Source organism: Polypterus senegalus, chromosome 2, assembly GCF_016835505.1.
Source record: "Polypterus senegalus isolate Bchr_013 chromosome 2, ASM1683550v1, whole genome shotgun sequence".
Taxonomy (NCBI): domain Eukaryota; kingdom Metazoa; phylum Chordata; class Cladistia; order Polypteriformes; family Polypteridae; genus Polypterus; species Polypterus senegalus.
The window spans coordinates 148,862,179-148,878,873 of record NC_053155.1 but is presented as its reverse complement, the minus strand read 5'-3'; the positions used below and the strand labels follow the sequence as shown (position 1 = coordinate 148,878,873).

Here is a 16,695-nt window from a genome sequence, read left to right as displayed (position 1 = left end):
ACACACCAACTTTTGCATTGCTCTGGCAGCACAAAATCTGCAGGGATGTCATTTCATTGGAAACAATTGGGTTAATATTGTAATATATGAGCTTATAATCCTGCTGGGAATTGTCAGACTTGGTCCTTGGACCGCTGACGCATCACATATCACCCATCAGTGACCTCTGCTCTGTAACATAAATACCACAGAGTTGATCCCAAAGCCAATCCCGTCACAAAGTATTCAAAGGGGAAGCAAAGAATTTAATGAGACCTGACATCACCATGATTAGCTGCTGCCTTCAGTTTGCAAATAAAAAATGAAAAATAAATGCTGTAAGGCTGACAAGCAGGGGGAGACTGGGGAAAAATAATAAGCTGGCATTTGGATATATATCTGATTTCTTTTTGGAAAGGGTTATATATTTTCTCCAGATACCATGTATTCATGCAACAACAGATGTAAGAAATTCCTTTCCACACCCTGTACTGACCCTGATATTGATATGAAATTAAGATGAGTATCATGGTTGTCATAGAAACAACCACTCTGTGAGGTTGAATCTACTGTATGAGAAACAGGAAGTTTGGAAACTGAGAAGTGCAGATTTATGTTCATTTTGCAGGGGAGGACATCAGATCTCTAAGGGAGTTCCAAGTTCTGGTGACGGGATTTTTCTTTTGCCAAGGGAACAGGTAAGCAACATCTCTTTAATGTGCAAGTTCTCAATTTTATTAAAACCTTATATTGTTAAGGGAAAGCCTGTAGGTGTAAATATATAGTCATGAGAACAGTTCATCACAGATTTATAATTAAAATGGTTGCTGTTTAAAACATTTCATTGAACTTACTGTTTTGTTATGTTAACTTGTATCTATGCTATCTCTAAATATTAAGTTAACATTTCAAACTGGAGCAGGAGAGTCATGTCTGAATAATTATCAAGATGTGCATGTTTGTTTCAAGAAAAAATGGAAGTTTAATTATGATTAAATTCAACATTTACTTAAAAAGTTTTTAATGTCAAGTAAAAATGAAAACAAAACAATTTAGTTATGTTGTATATGAAAAATATACAAAAATGATTTTATGCAAATCTAATTTTAACTAAGAAAGTATTGTGTGTGTCCTCTCATTTTCGGAAATCATGTTGCATGATTTTATTTTTCCTTTGGTTTCCTTAAAGCATTTTTCAAAGGATGCTTGATACACAGTTATCTACTGTAGATATAAAAAAAATTGTGTAGTTATTGTAGTTGAAATTATTTTCAGTTAAGTTTTTTGTGGATCTATATTTGAAATGTATTATTTCATTTTAAAACATTTCCTGAACTTCATTCTCTCAAAGACCTAAAAGTTTAGAAGTCACAATTCTTTCAGTTTTGAACATAACACTTACTTTAATTTTCTGAAAAGAGTAGGCAGTATTCAGAATGCAGATTCTTTCTGTTTAGCTGTGCCAAATTGTCCATCTTAACACACCTCATATTGATTTTATTTTCATTTAATCCAAAGATGTGCATACTAGGTTAATTGGCAAGTGGCCCAGCATGAGTGGGTGCAAGCAAGTGCATGGATTGGGGTCCTGTCCAACAATGGTTAGTACTTTCCACCATGTTGCTGCTGATTAATTATGGCTTTTTCTGCCAATCAATATTGTTAAAAAAATTAAATAAACTCAACACGGAGACTTTTTACCAGACCTGTAAGAAGATGGCACTCAGCCCTCATACTACAATATAATGATTAAGATTTTCAAGGCTGATGTTATTCCATTGTAAGTTAACATCTTCTTTATCTTAAATGCCAATTCTAACTTACCTCTGTGTCAGTGTGGGTGTGGGTGTGAGCAGGCTGTGTGAAGGACTGGTACCCAATCCAGAGATGGATCCTATCTTGTATCTAATCATATTGTGATAAGAAACAGGATTTTATCCTCTCTGCTGCTGAATCAGGGAGGCCAGAATAGCATTCAGACTCCCTGCTATTACAGGTTTGGAGGCTGTCTTTAAAGACTGTTACTATTTTGACTATTTTATGCTTAGATAATCTTGGTCAACTAATATTCTCAAGAAGTAATTTTTTGTTGTTAATGAACAAACATGCAATGTTTTCCACCTCTTTAACTCAAGTTACACAAGTTTATACATATAGGCAATTCAGATTTATCAGCTATAATATGCTAGCATGGTCTGTGAAGATCGTCTAAGTATTATGGCTGTCTTCTGTCTCCTCCATGATAGTATACAGCCTGTATCTATACAATGTCATTATATTGACAATCTCCAGCTATGCTATTCATATCTTTTATTAACTGGAACAGTGAAAAGCTTTTTGCTGTCTTTGGCACCAAACAAAAAAAAGTCATCCTTTTTTAAATTCAGTTATGTCAATATGCATGCTATTATGTGATTTTGCAAATCACAGATTAATACAATACTTCTCTCAGGTTTATCTGGCATCTCTCATGAGCTACGTCTTTTACATCTCCCATTTGGTCAGTCGTTTCCCAACCTTTTCTATGCCTTGCACCCCTAGAAAATGTTTGATTTATGTAAACACAAAAGTAACATTTCATTTTGAAGATGAAGAAGTGAAATTTCAAATTTTTTAGCCACAAATTGAATTGCATACAGTACTGCAGGTGAAGTAATTTAACTCCAAAATAAAGAAAAAAAGTATTAGCTCAAAAAATTTAAATATAAATTCAGCAGTTTACCGTTATAAATTTTAATGATCTTGTAAATGTGTCCCCCATGAAGCTTAGACTCTTTTGCCGATCCAGGGGTTGGGGTATCCTGTGAAGCATCAAGTGCTGTGAGGCAATGACACGATCAATGATCGAGGAGTTAGGGAGACTGAGACCCCTGTACTGCTAAGCAATGAAACACAATTAATGAGTTTTGTCCTCTAATAATGCCTGCACTGCCGTTCAAAAACAGTTGTACTGCAAGTTAAAATCGCTACACTACTGCCAGGATAGTCAGCACGAGAGATAAATTTAAGCAGCAGGTGTCGCATCCAGTTCAGTCAATTACCCTGTCCCCCTGGCAAAAACATCAATCAAACCTCAAAATCAGTGACACTTCATGATCAGGGCTTGCACAGAAATCAATACTTGACCTTACCCTTCTCTACATATCTTTGCAAGGTCCAGATTCTATACTCTTAGAAAAATGTTACAAAACCTCCGCCCACATCAAGGAACCTGTGAGAATATGTATTTCTACAGCTCATTCACAGTGTGGGGTACAGTCTGGACACAGACAGGTAGACATGATGGTTTCATCACACACTCATTTATTCATAATTATTTATACAATAAGTGAGCACAAAACCCAGTGCCGCAGCACCAATCACCCCTTCAAGTCCAGGCCTTCACACAATGCATTTCCTGTCTCTGGTCTGCCTCTACTCCTCTCCTCTGAGCTCTGTCCTCTTCCACCCTACTCCAGCCCTTTAAATGGAGGGAGGCAGCCCCTTTTATGCAAGCCCGGATGGGCTCAAGGTGCTTCCCGACCCTCCTCCGCGGACACTCCCCTGTGTGGCGGAAGTGCCGGCTGTGCACCTGGAAGCACTCCGGGTGTCCCCAGTCTTCTTCCCCCCAGCACTTCTGGGTGTGGCGTAAGTGCTGAGGTCCAGGGCTCCAAAGGCATAGGGATGCTCCCTGGCGATGACCACTGGTCCCAACAGGGCTGAGCTTCCAAGCTCCCAACCCATGGTCCCCAAAGCAACCAGGGCCGTCACCCCCACATGGTCTGGGGAAGGTGCAAGCCCTCCTCCGGTCCTCCTGGGCGTCCCGGCCGGGTCGTCTCCCCAGCCGTCTCTGACAACAGGTAACAATTCAATGTGCAATGCTTGATTCTTTTCAAATTATGGAACAGGAGCACTGACTAATAAATAACCTACAAATGACGGCACACTGCAAGACACAGATTGTACCATGATAAGGTCAGACAACACACCTCACTCAATTTTGGTGAATCGTAATGCAGCCTTCTTCTTTTTTGCACCCTTTGAAATGCTATCTCACCCATTCCCCCCAAACAGTGGTGTGGGGACCCCTGTATTAGCTGATGAATCTAACAGATAAACTCTTTACTATCAACACCTTTTTTTCTGAACGACATGGCTCAATGGCTCTGCTGTCCCTCTTTCTTAATGGCATTATGTTAGCAAAAGGCCCAAACTGATGTTGACCATTGCAGGAAAAGTATTGCAGAAGCCCTTTGTCCATTTCAAATGTTGTCTTTTTCCTGTTTCTTGTATTAGAATGCTTTTTTGACTCTAGAGGTAGATTGAAAGTTATATTTGCTATTGTCTTATCTGTGATCTTGAGCAAAAACTCAACAAAGATGTTCAAAGCTATCTGCTGATATGTAGTGAATGTTCATTTTTAATATACAGTATATGTGTTTGTAATGGGGTATCTTACTGATATTTTTTATATGATTGTCCTTTATTATCTCTAATTATTTGCAATATTTATCCATTAAAACATATATTTTTAAGGTTGGAAACCCATACACACTAGTTGACTGTTACTTTTGTACTTATTATCAATGCTGAATTCATTAGAAGAGCCAGAGAGTTTACCAGTGGAATAAAGATTCCTTATGTTATGTTGTCTAATAAAAGGCTTACACGTCAAATAAAATCTATAACAAATTCAAAAATCATTCCTATCAGCTATCTCATGTTTCTGTGGATCACAGTGAAGTTTGTTTTTTTTATGTGTGTGTGGCGCTCCCGATATCTATGCAAAAAGATGAAGGTTCAAATCTTTAGAGTCCTGGTGCTTCCTGTCTTGCTATATGGTTGCGAGACATGGACACTATTCAGTGACCTGAGACGAAGACTGGACTCCTTTGGTACTGTGTCTCTCCGGAAGATCCTTGGGTGCCGTTAGTTTGACTTTGTGTCGATTGAGCAGTTGCTCATGAAGTCCCGAATGAAGCACATTACCTGCATTATGAGGGAGCGTAAGTTACAGCACTACGACCATGTGGTGCGTTTCACCAAAGGTGATCCGGCTCATAAGATCCTCATTGTTGGGGACCCGAGTGGTTGGACCAGGCCAATGGGTCACCCACGTAATACCTGGCTGCGGCAGACAGAGGGTCATTTCTGGAGGGTGGGACTGGACCACGTGTCTGCCTGGGGGGTTGCAAACTGGGATCCTGAGTTGTTTGTTGTGTAGTGGGTGCGGCAACGCACTGTACCAGTGCATGCTCCCCAACTTGAGTTGATTTGAACTCTTCCCTTTTAAAACCATCTTGTGGTTTAGAACCAATATGGTGATTAAGCATTTTATCAAATGACAAGATTCATATATGTGTTTGAAAGAACATCTATGTACAAATAAGTTTTGCATAGATGTATAAGTTTAGAAAATATAGTAATACATGAGGGCAATACGGTTAAAAAGCTACATGGAGTTTAGTTTTTGTGTCACAATGAGACAGAACTGTACACTTAACAGGTTTGGATATAATATGAGTTTAATGTGGAAGCTTATTACACTACACAACACAGTTTACTATTTGGTTTTGTTTTTGTCTGATAAAAATAAGCATAATCAAAACCAGGTACTGAATATGAGCAATTTTACACAATTTTGTCATTTTTAATACTAGGGGGCTTTGCAAGGCAGGAAAAATCCCTGGTATGCAATATGTATGATGTGGCTGATGTTAAGACCAAAAAGAATATGACATTTCAACTATCTATTTTGAGAGAGACAGAAACATTGAAAAAATGCGGACAGATATTTTAAAACATAATTCTGCTACTGGATTATTTTCACAATATCAGGTATTTTGAGCTGTGAATATTAACTAAAAAAAGATAAATTAATAAATATAGAATAAATACAAAAAAAACATTAATATGTTTAGCTTTTTACTACTTGGCAGACTCTCTTCGCCTACCCTCCTGTAGTTCAGTAGAGACGTTGCTAGCTCAGGAATTTTACAAGGGTTGTATCACTTTGTTGTTTAATGACGTTTTTAAAGCAAAAGTCAGTAACAAGGTGCTGACCTTGTCAGTCTCTTGATCAAGCTGTTTTATTTTCAAAAATCGGGAGTGGTCTCCCTAGACTTTCTCGTGTACTCAGATATGGGGATAGATATTTGAGGAATAAACCGCAAGACTGATTATATTATGTACATTAAAGAACCATCAACAACAAATCAAATCCAATTAATAATATATTGAACAATTATTATAAAAGTAAAGTTGAATAAATCAGACTCTGCAGCTGCATGAATAAAAAAAAATTGAGTATGTGTTCAGGTAAAGTACCACTTCCAGTTGATGGATTTGGCCCAAATGTTAATAGAGATCTGCAATTTTGGTGTAACAACCGACCACATGTCAAATTTCATCCATCTATCTAGTTGCATTTTTGAGTTATCGTGTTTATGCACACACACATACATGATTCCAAAAAACTGTATTTTTGGACTTGGGGAGGTCTAAAACCTCAATATTCATCAAAATCTCGAGATCAAATTTTTTTCATGATTACTATACTTTCTCTATACTTTGTATGCTTGGTGTGCAAAATGGCAGGTGAATTACTGTTAACAAAAAGCAGGCACCTGAGAAATAAACTGAAACGTTACTCACTCGTGATTTTTCTGTCCATATAGTAAAGGTTTTGTTGACCAAATCTTGATATGCAAAAAGCGCAAAGAAAAGCAGCGCGTATGTCTATTCCACACACTTTATGCGCCCATATTCAGCTCGCTCTGTCACCGCAAATGCTTTGTGAACACCCACCCTTCGTCAACAGCCACCGTTTAATGGATGAATATATCCGGACAGCTCGAGTTAAAATTTATAAGGGTTAAAACTAACAGCAAGAATATTCATTCAAAAATGAAAACTAATTATTACTATTACTATTACTAAAACTAACTATTATATAATTATTTTAGTAAATTATTATTTTATTTCAGTTAGTCTTTCCCGCTACTTTGTTTCGTTTAGTTTTAGTTTTTCATTTTGATTTTGTTATTTTATTTCAGTTTATGAAAATGTTTTTTTAATAATAGTTTCAGTTTTGATTTTAGTTTTCATTAACTATAATAACCTTGCATGTAAGGGACCTTTTCCAGGGATGAAGCAGAGTTCCTTGGGATTTATTATATACTCTTTAAAATAATTTTGAGAATTCTGTTTAGTGAGTATTGCCTTTCAATTGCTTTGCTGGATTTTTGAATTTTGCTTCTATGATTTTTGATTTTTTGATTGGTATTGGGACTTGCTATAGATTACCATTTTGCCTCCTTTTTGATTTTTTGAGAATGTTGATTTTTTTTTTCAATTTTTTGCTGATTAATATTTGTTTAATAAAGATTCTTTGTTGACCTGCTATTTACAAACTAGGGGTTTAAGGTTATAACCATTCTTGTGGAGCATTTTTAATATATTATAGAACATTTCTGTATACTTTGAACCGTTAAAGCAGTTTTTCCCCCATGTTGCGCCTAGCCAGGATGAAGCTTGCAAAAAGTTTTCTGGGGTAAGCTGGTCTGGTGTGACTCTCTTCTGGGCTTACAAGTGAGCCTCCTTACTTTATTTTTGGAGGCCTCAACTCCTTGCATTATATTCCTGACTTCAGACTACAACAATCAGGAACTTCTTTTTTAAAGTAATGAAGCTTTCCTCAATGACTTCCTCTATAGGTCCAAGGTTTCTCTGCAACCCCTAGCCCTAATACGCAGGCAAGGGCCAGACACCCCAGTATCTGTTCTCATAATAGATTGCATAATTGCATCCATACTACATGGTTGCCCTATACTGATATCTGCCATTTTGGGGAAATTGACCAAGGCCTCCACCTTTCCCTCAAAAACAACCTATTAATCAAAGGACAAGACATCCTTAATTTCTGCTGAGTCACCTTCCTACTAGTGTCCTGGGTACATGCTTGCACTAAACTTATAGTTTTCTATCTTTTTCAGCACCCCATTCATTACACTGTATCACACACAGCATACTGTTCCAGTTGGATACTTTTCTACATTTGTATCTAAAGAAAATTCCCTCCTACAATCTCTTGACTTCTCCTCTTTAAAGAGATTTGCCAGACCCACGTTCTGTTTTATCTTTTTATGCTCCCTTTATCCATGATATTTTATTTATAGCCCAGCACCATGTCAGATTGAATCTATTTTATTGTATACTGTGCCTGTGTACTAATTTGCCCTTTGTAATGAAAAAATAGTGAATTGACCTGAATGACTCTTTAGTTAAATGACCGCATAGTGGTTAGATCTACAGTCTTACACCTCTGTGCAGCTGAAATTGATACCTAGTCCAATTAATTTCTGCATGCCAATTTCTGTCCACATCCTAAATACATGAGTATTAAGTTAGTTGGCATATGCAAGTTGTTTTCTCAGAAATGAATGTGTAAGTGTGTATGCGCCTATGTCTTGTGACAGACTGTTGTCTTGACTAAGGCTGGCTCCTTCTGGAAACAGCCTCAGTTCTTATAATCCTGTAATGATGAGGATAGAACTTAAGTCTAAAGGGCATTGCTAGTTTGCACTTTAAATCTGCTTTGTTAAAAGATAGATTCCATTTTTTTCTGAGAACAGAACATAATGCAGTTTCCTGTTTTTTGAGATGATAATATAAAAGGCAATGAAAGTAAAAAAGTTTTTTTTGAAGAATTATCAAATTTTGTTAAAAATGGTGTATGTAAAGTGTTTTACTGTGTTATCAGCTGCACCTAACATAAAAGGTACCAACTAACCTGTTAAGTTCTTTCATTAATGGAGATAGGAGGAAATATCAAAACCAGCTACAGTAATCCTTCGCTATATTGCGCTTCAACTTTCGCAGCTTCACTCTATCGCATTTTATATGTAAGCATATCTTACATGGTTAATGCTTCCTCAGTTGGTTTGCCCAGTTAATTACATACAAGGGATGCTATTGGTGGATGGCTACCCAATCAGAACACGCAGTTAAATTCCTGTGTGCTGATTGGCTCAGCAATGGAGCACCGAATTCGATTCCCCTGCATTAACCATGAAGTCTTGTCTCGCTCATTCAGCATCAACGTGTTTCACTGTGTAAAGAGTTAACTTTGTGCATTTTCTTGCATTGTACATATTTATTGCTGGTGACCTGTCTATCGCAATGGCTGTAACATAACATGTAGATGCTCGATATCTTATCTATAATATTTAGGTTTTACTGTACAGTATATAAACAGTGTGTTTGCATACATAATTTCAACGAATCTTACCTAATATCTAAGAGAATACAAAGGGTTTATGCTGGATAAATGTGCGGGAAATGTTTATAAGAGTGTGGGAGAGTTTATAAGGGCATAAAATATATAAAAATAACCATATAAACATATGGTTTTTACTTTGCGGATTTTCACCTTTTGTGGGGAAGTTCTGGAACGTAACCGCTGTGATAGGTGAGGGATGACTCAATATGGCTATTACCTGTAACCTTTAACCTCTTACCTGTCTCACTGTCCATGGTGTACCTCGTCTGTTTATACAGAGGTACTTTTAATGGCAGTCTGCTTGCTTGTTTGGGCTGTCATTTACTTCCAAACCTTTACTTCAATCCCAGTTTTACCATCAATAGTGAGCTTCACATGAGTATCAGCTCATGCCAGTAAGTGACCAGAATTAGACAAGAATTGGAAATTGTAGGTTCTTTGCTACATTAATAGCAATCAGACAAAAACACAGATTTAAGCTTGTGCTTAAAATGTATATTTGTTTACATCAAAACAAACAGAAAATATAAGCAATACAAAGAATTAGTGACTGGGTGGGTTCATGCAGTTTGCATTCAGTCCCAGAAGACAATTTCCAGATGGCCTCTTTTCTTTAATAAAAAGCAAAAAGATGTTGATTAGTGAAATTTGCCAAAGCTTTTATTTTTTGCAGAGCATGTTGTATTGTTCGTGGAATATTTTCCTGGAAATTTTCCTAGAGCCCTGTGATGCTTTGTGCATCCAGTGTGACATCACAGAGCTGTAGTAGCCATGCACAGAACTTTTAGATGAGACTTGGCTTCCCCCAATGGCCAGGACGCTCACGCTGGGGTTCCACTCCAAATCTCCGACTCCCACTGCCTTTGCTGCGGTGAGCCAACCTTCTCCCGGTCACTCCTGCTCCTCTCCATTGCTCAGTAGGAGCGACCATTACTGTCAGCCCCCAGATATCAACCAAACACTCTACTAGGGCTCGCCTCTCTCAGCTGCCTGCAAACATCAGAGAGTCAGTGCTCGCTTGTTCTCTCCATCTCTCTCTTACGCACACACTGCCTCCCTTGCTTCCAACTGCCTTCTTCTCCCTTAACCTTCATTCTTTTCCTCTTTCTTTCTTTCTTTTTTCTTTCCTTCACACTCATGCTCCTGTTATATATAATGGGCACATGGATCAGGTGTGCCGATTAGCAGCTCATGGCATCAATTATGGATGAGGACAACTCCTCATCTGTGCACTTAAGCGAGGACCGCCCACATCACGAAGTTCCCAGTAACCGCTCCGGCCACACCACCATGCCCTCTCTTTAAGCTGCGAGTATGGTGATTATCTATTAAAAAAACTGTCCTTTTCAATCTGAGCTGTGGACCTGCTACACAATAACATGATGTGACATTCACAAATCTGCCTAATCCAATTCAAGGTAACTGGGAACCTGAGCCTTTTCAAGCAGCACTGCATGGAAGACAGGGACCAACCCTTAAAAAAACACCAGTCCAATTGCAGTGCCCATTTGTGCACACATTCACGGGTCAGTTTACAGCTGTAAATTATCCTCAACTGTCTGTCTTTACATATGTGAAAGGAAAACTGGCGAAAACAGAGGAAAATCCACATAGACATAGGAAGAACAATCAAACCCCACAAACACAGTAAAGCACAGTAACTTGGCACAGGACTCAAATGCAAGATACTCTGTCTGTAAGGCAGTAGCTCTGACTGCTTGTGTTTTTTTCCCACAAATTTCACAAATGCATTTGTGTTCTGCTGTTTTAAGACTTGATTGAACATAATTGTCTGAGATATCCTGAGTAACATCTCCACATTTACCCTGTAGAGATTAAGGTTTTAGACCTTCAAACAGTGAGGTTGTGGGTTCAAATCCTGCTACTGACACCATGCCACCATGAACAAGTCACTTTACCAACCTGTGTTCCAACTGGAAAAACAGCGGAAATGTAACGAATCATCCATCCATCCATTTTCTAACCCGCTGAATCCGAATACAGGGTCACAGGGGTCTGCTGGAGCCAATCCCAGCCAACACAGGGCACAAGGCAGGAACCAATCCTGGGCAGGGTGCCAACCCACCGCAGGACACACACAAACACACCCACACTCCAAGCACACACTAGGGCCAATTTAGAATCGCCAATCCACCTAATCTGCATGTTTTTGGACTGTGGGAGGAAACTGGAGCGCCCGGAGGAAACCCACGCAGACACGGGGAGAACATGCAAACTCCACGCAGGGAGGACCTGGGAAGCGAATCCGGGTCTCCTAACTGCGAGGCAGCAGCGCTACCACTGCGCCACCGTGCCGCCCCTGTAACGAATCATATCTCAAATAATATATATCTATATTGGATAAAGATGTTGGCCAAAAAAGTAAATCTAAAAAATGTTAATGTCACTTTTTAGTCAAACCATGTTTTACATGTAAATATCAGTTTGTTTTTGTTGCACAATATTAGATTTAATTGTTGCAAAGGTAACTTTAAAAGTTATTTTATTGGTATGACTATTTTCTTAAAATTTGACATATTTCTTTGAGAGGTCACACATGATCACACACAATAGGCATTGTCAGGATTGGCATTTAAAGTATTTTATGGACATTACACAAATTGATGAATATTCTAGATTTATATCCATGTTCACATACACACAAATATTATTATTCCATGCAGCACTAAGTAAATCAGATAGTATCAAATAAAGATGTCTATATCTGAATACATTCTTTTTCTTGCCAACAATGATTTGCCTTTCTGCAGGTCTACCTTCCTCAACACAGTAATTATGTTTTATGTGCATAATGAAATATGAATAAACTCTATTTGTTTATATCAGCCTAATTATAACTATCTTTCATAAGCAGGCTTTTCAGTACAGAACTGAACAAAAAGATTCTTTGTTCATAAAATTAATTGTTTAATTACCATTACATTTCAAAATTACTAGCTCTGCATCCCAAAGAAAGAACTTTTACTGTATGCAGTACAAGGAAAATAATGAGGAGAAAACTGCAGTCTATTGTGTTGCTGTTTATTATCATCGTTATTAAATTATGTCAAAATGAGGATCATTTTAGCTTGCAAAAAGATACTAAATGATCGTGAAAGTAATACCGATATGTTCATATAAAAGAACAGTTTTATCTTGAACATTTTATTACAGGCTGTTTTACATCTGAAAGATTGTATTAGTATTATTTTACTGGTCCTTACTTTGCCTCCAGATAAGCTTAGATTCAACAGTTGGAGATGGGGTTTTAGAAGCCACGGTCATGTAAAATAGCCTGTGGAAATATATTGAAATCCTGGCCAAAAAAAAAGTTTTAATTTCAGGTAAATAATGCACCAAGGTTTTTATGGCATTTATTTTAGTTTATATAACAGAGTATATATTGTGAAGGATTGCTCGATTTTCAAGGAGTTTCTAAGGCCAAGAGAACCACCAAGAGGCAGTAACAAAAAGATCTAAAGGAGAGAGAGAATTGCACTGATAGAGATTAGACACCTCATCTCTGTGCTTCATTGTGGGGAAAAGGGACTATTAATGTAAGATGAACCCTCAATTGGATTGGTACCTTAGGTTTAAAATGTCTGGGAGCACCAAGGGAGACCATAGAAGGCTGTCTGATAAGGTCAAGGTCCCAAAGATTAATGTGACCATCTAAATCAAATCACATTAGCACGAAGACACAAAAACAGAAATCATTTCAAGAAAAATCAAAAACCTTAAGTGTAAACTGCCCAATTTTTGCTGCTAACTATAACACAAAAAGAAATATTTTTTTACTTGAAGTCATCTACCAAAGGATACTGGATCTCAGTAGTGCAGCCATATTTAATCAGTAGGTAACTGGACTGAACCCTGGATTGATCTGTGAAACCAAGGAATCTGACCAATCAGAAAGCATGGAGCACCAAGGTGCTACTGTAATCCATGGCAATATAATAGGCATGACCAGGAGCCCTTGCAAGCATGTGACGAGTATTGCAAAGAAAAAAATGAAATTAAAATCTATAACATTCAAAACTGTCAAGAGGTCTCACAACCTCTAAAGTGAAAACTGATATCATATTGCCCCTGACACTGCCCTTTAATGCAGAAAATTTGAAGGTTGATTTACAGTATCAATTTTAAGTCCTTGATAAATAAATATGTCCTGATCATGAAAGTAATTCAGAGGCTTGCCATAGAAATCAAAATAAGAATACTTTCCCTGATGACTTTTGTCAGAGGCTTAATGAATATAGAATCTTGAGGAAAGTCCGGGCACAATTTCACTGACTGGAGAAAGGCAAGAGTTACTAGAGCAAAAAGGAAAAAGACAGGCTGGGTAATGTTGTAGTGCAAAATCTAAACGGAAGAGACACGCTGCTGCACTGATCGGTAAAGAATTTTGTTTTTGTTTTATTACCTTTTTTGATATTTGTGTTCTATCTGTGGTTATTGTTTCATTTATATGGTTTACTTAAAATAAGCACAGCAACGATATCCATTTTCCCATTGTGGACATGCTCAAGGAGAGTTACCTGACAGAAATAATTTTTAAACGGTTCTACAAATTATTAAAAGACACAAGTTTAATGAATAAAAACTCAGTCAGGGTAAAAAAAAAAAAACCATAAATCTATCAAAATGAATGCAACAGAAAAACAGGTGTTAGTACTCTCAATTCCAGAGTCCTGGGTTCAGATCTCAGGCTGACATGTCTATGCTGAATTTGCATCTTCCAGAGCCCCAGGGGGTCTGGAGTCAGGGAGTGGACTGGGGCAATAACCTAACTGTGATTCAGGAACTCTGACTACAGTGAATTGAAATGGGAGCTGAGAAGAGATTGCTCAGAAAAGTGGGCAGAATGGGTCAGTAATCCTTTAGTTTGTGTTTGTTTTGTTTTACAGTGTTCACCTTGTGTTCATTCTTCCACTTATTTTCAAAGTTTGGTAAATGTAAGCCTTTTTTTTCTAAACAAGCTGGGCTAGCCCCAGGAGGTGTTCTCACAACTGCTTAGCTGGCAGGATTAGTTGATCTTTCTGCTTGATCTGTGAACCTGCAGCTAAAACAGTACATTTTCCTCAATTGAGTTTTAAAAAAGGACAAGTATACCTTTAAAGGGTACTAGAACTGGGCTTAATACTTATAATAATCACCAATGGGACTACTTGTATGCCCTTTCAATTTGGTATAGTGTGACAGTTTGTGAGAACCCTGCACTTTGAAAGGGGAAATGCAAAGAATTATTATTATTATTATTATTATTATTATTATTATTATTATTATTATTATTATTATTAAATGTCCAGAGACAGCAAAAGGCTATTGTGACCATCAAAGGACATTTGAGGAAAAGCCAGAGATTATAAGGACCATATAAGGTCATTTTTTGAGAAGAAAACCCCCCAAAACCAGACAGAACTTATACTTCTCAACAGGGGTTGAGGGCAATTCATTATGAAAGGATTATATCAAACTTTTAGAAGAGTATCTAGGAAGTTATTATCAGACGAGGCCAAACATTTATAACAGCGACAACTGACTGCCTTCTGCTGTATATTTGAAATTTTTATAATAACATAAGTGGGCAAATTACCTGTATATTGTAAACACTGTTGAACTTAAATCAAGATATGTTACTCTCAGACTTTCAAAAATATAAGTGGGGCCATACTACTCTGTGCACTTCTAATCATAACAGTACAGGAAAGCAATATACTTGTAGGTTGTGCAGACAAAATAAATTAATTACATCTCCAGATTAAAGGATATGTCCTACAATGAAAGGATAAGGGAATTAATCTCCTTAGTCTTGAGCAGAAAGGGCTATTTGGAGGTCTAATGCAGGTGTTAAAAAGTCTTAAAATATATATGTAGCTAAACTTAATCCAGAATTGCTATTGCATTGAAATGTTTAATGATATATTTAAAGAAGTGTATTCAAGAAATAAACAAGGAAGCATTTCTGAAATTAGAATAACAAGTCATAGAGAGAGTTGGAGTACCAAACGTTTAACTGCTATTCTTCTTCTTCTTCTTCTTCCGGCTGCTCCCGTTAGGGGTTGCCACAGTGGGACATCTTTTTCCATATCTTCCTGTCCTCAGCATCTTGTTCTGTTACACCCATCAACTGCATGTCCTCTCTCACCACATCCATCAACCTTCTCTTAGGCCTTCCTCTTTTCCTTTTACCTGGCAGCTCTATCCCAAAATAGTCAGCACCTCTTCTCTGCACATGTCCAAACCAACGCAATCTTGCCTCTCTGACTTTGGCTCCCAACTGTCCAACTTGAGCCGACTCTCTAATGTACTCATTTCTAATCTTATCCATCCTCATCACACCCTGTGCAAATCTTAGCATCTGTAATTCTGTCACCTCCAGCTCTGTCTCCTGCTTTCTGGTCAGTGCCACCATCTCCAACCAATATAACATAGCTGGTCTCACTACCGTCCTGTAGACCTTCCCTTTCACTGTTGTTGATACCCGTCTGTCACAAATTACTCCTGACACTCTTCTCCACCCATTCCACCCTACCTCCACTCTTTTTTTCACCTCTCCTCCACAATCCCCATTACTCTGTACTGTTGATCCCAAGTATTTAAACTCATCCACCTTTGCCAATTCTACTCCCTGCATCCTCACCATTCCACTGACCTCCCTCTCATTTACACACATGTTAACTTCTATTGATAGGACAAAAGTTAAAAACTGAATAAAAAGAGTATGGTGCAGCTGTAGAAACTCATTTCCGCTTGGTCCCTAAGGTGTCAGTATATATGTATATATGGCAGAAGACTGAAAGAGCGGAGGCATGTTGGGAGGTCTCAATTCTTCTTCTGGACCAGGGACTTCTGTTCATGTGATGACAGAGGAATACATAAACCTGTATCACATTTGAATACTTTCTTCCATGTGCCCTCAAAATTGGTCCCTATAAGAGACATGCACTACTTATTCATTTGACACTTTTCTTAAAACAAAGGCGTACAATAATCTAAAGCACACTACTGAGTAATATACATGAAGTGGAAACCTCAGGAATTTTAAAAAAGTTCCTGGGTGACATATTGTGAAAACTTAAATATTAGTTAAGTAAACTGGGCTGATTGGGTTCCTCATATTTGTAAACTTTTTGCCAGCCTTTCCATGATTGTTGAAAGGGTGTTTCAAAATCTAAGTAGTCAGAAAAGTGACACAGAGGAATAGACAGAGTACTATTGGTATTTAAAATCACTCTAAATACCTCCTTCAAATAGCCTCTTAGAAAACCTGTATCATTTTAGATAGCCTTCTCTGGACATTGCTCAGAAATATCAACTATGATCTCTTCAACAGAGCAGATATTGAATTAGATACCTTCTGATCCATAAGGGTCAGAGAAAGGGCACAAGAAACTAGTTGGAGATGTTCAGCACTCAGGTTGAATATTCCAAGAGGCCAAAAAAATGATATACCA

General features: G+C 37.7%; 1 protein-coding gene across 3 annotated transcripts in view; it reads left to right on the top strand.

Annotated features, from left to right (window-relative positions):
• Nucleotides 1-580: 580 nt before the first annotated feature.
• Nucleotides 581-16,695, top strand: part of si:ch211-168k14.2 (phospholipase D1) — a 213,282-nt gene continuing 197,167 nt past the window's right edge. Inside the window, exons 1-2 of one of the 3 annotated variants that reach the window (XM_039744794.1) lie at nucleotides 581-677; nucleotides 1,498-1,580. The gene's annotated coding sequence lies outside the window, so the exon portion shown is untranslated. The remainder of the gene's footprint in view (nucleotides 678-1,497; nucleotides 1,581-16,695) is intronic. The other 2 variants (XM_039744795.1, XM_039744793.1) reach the window with 2 other exon arrangements.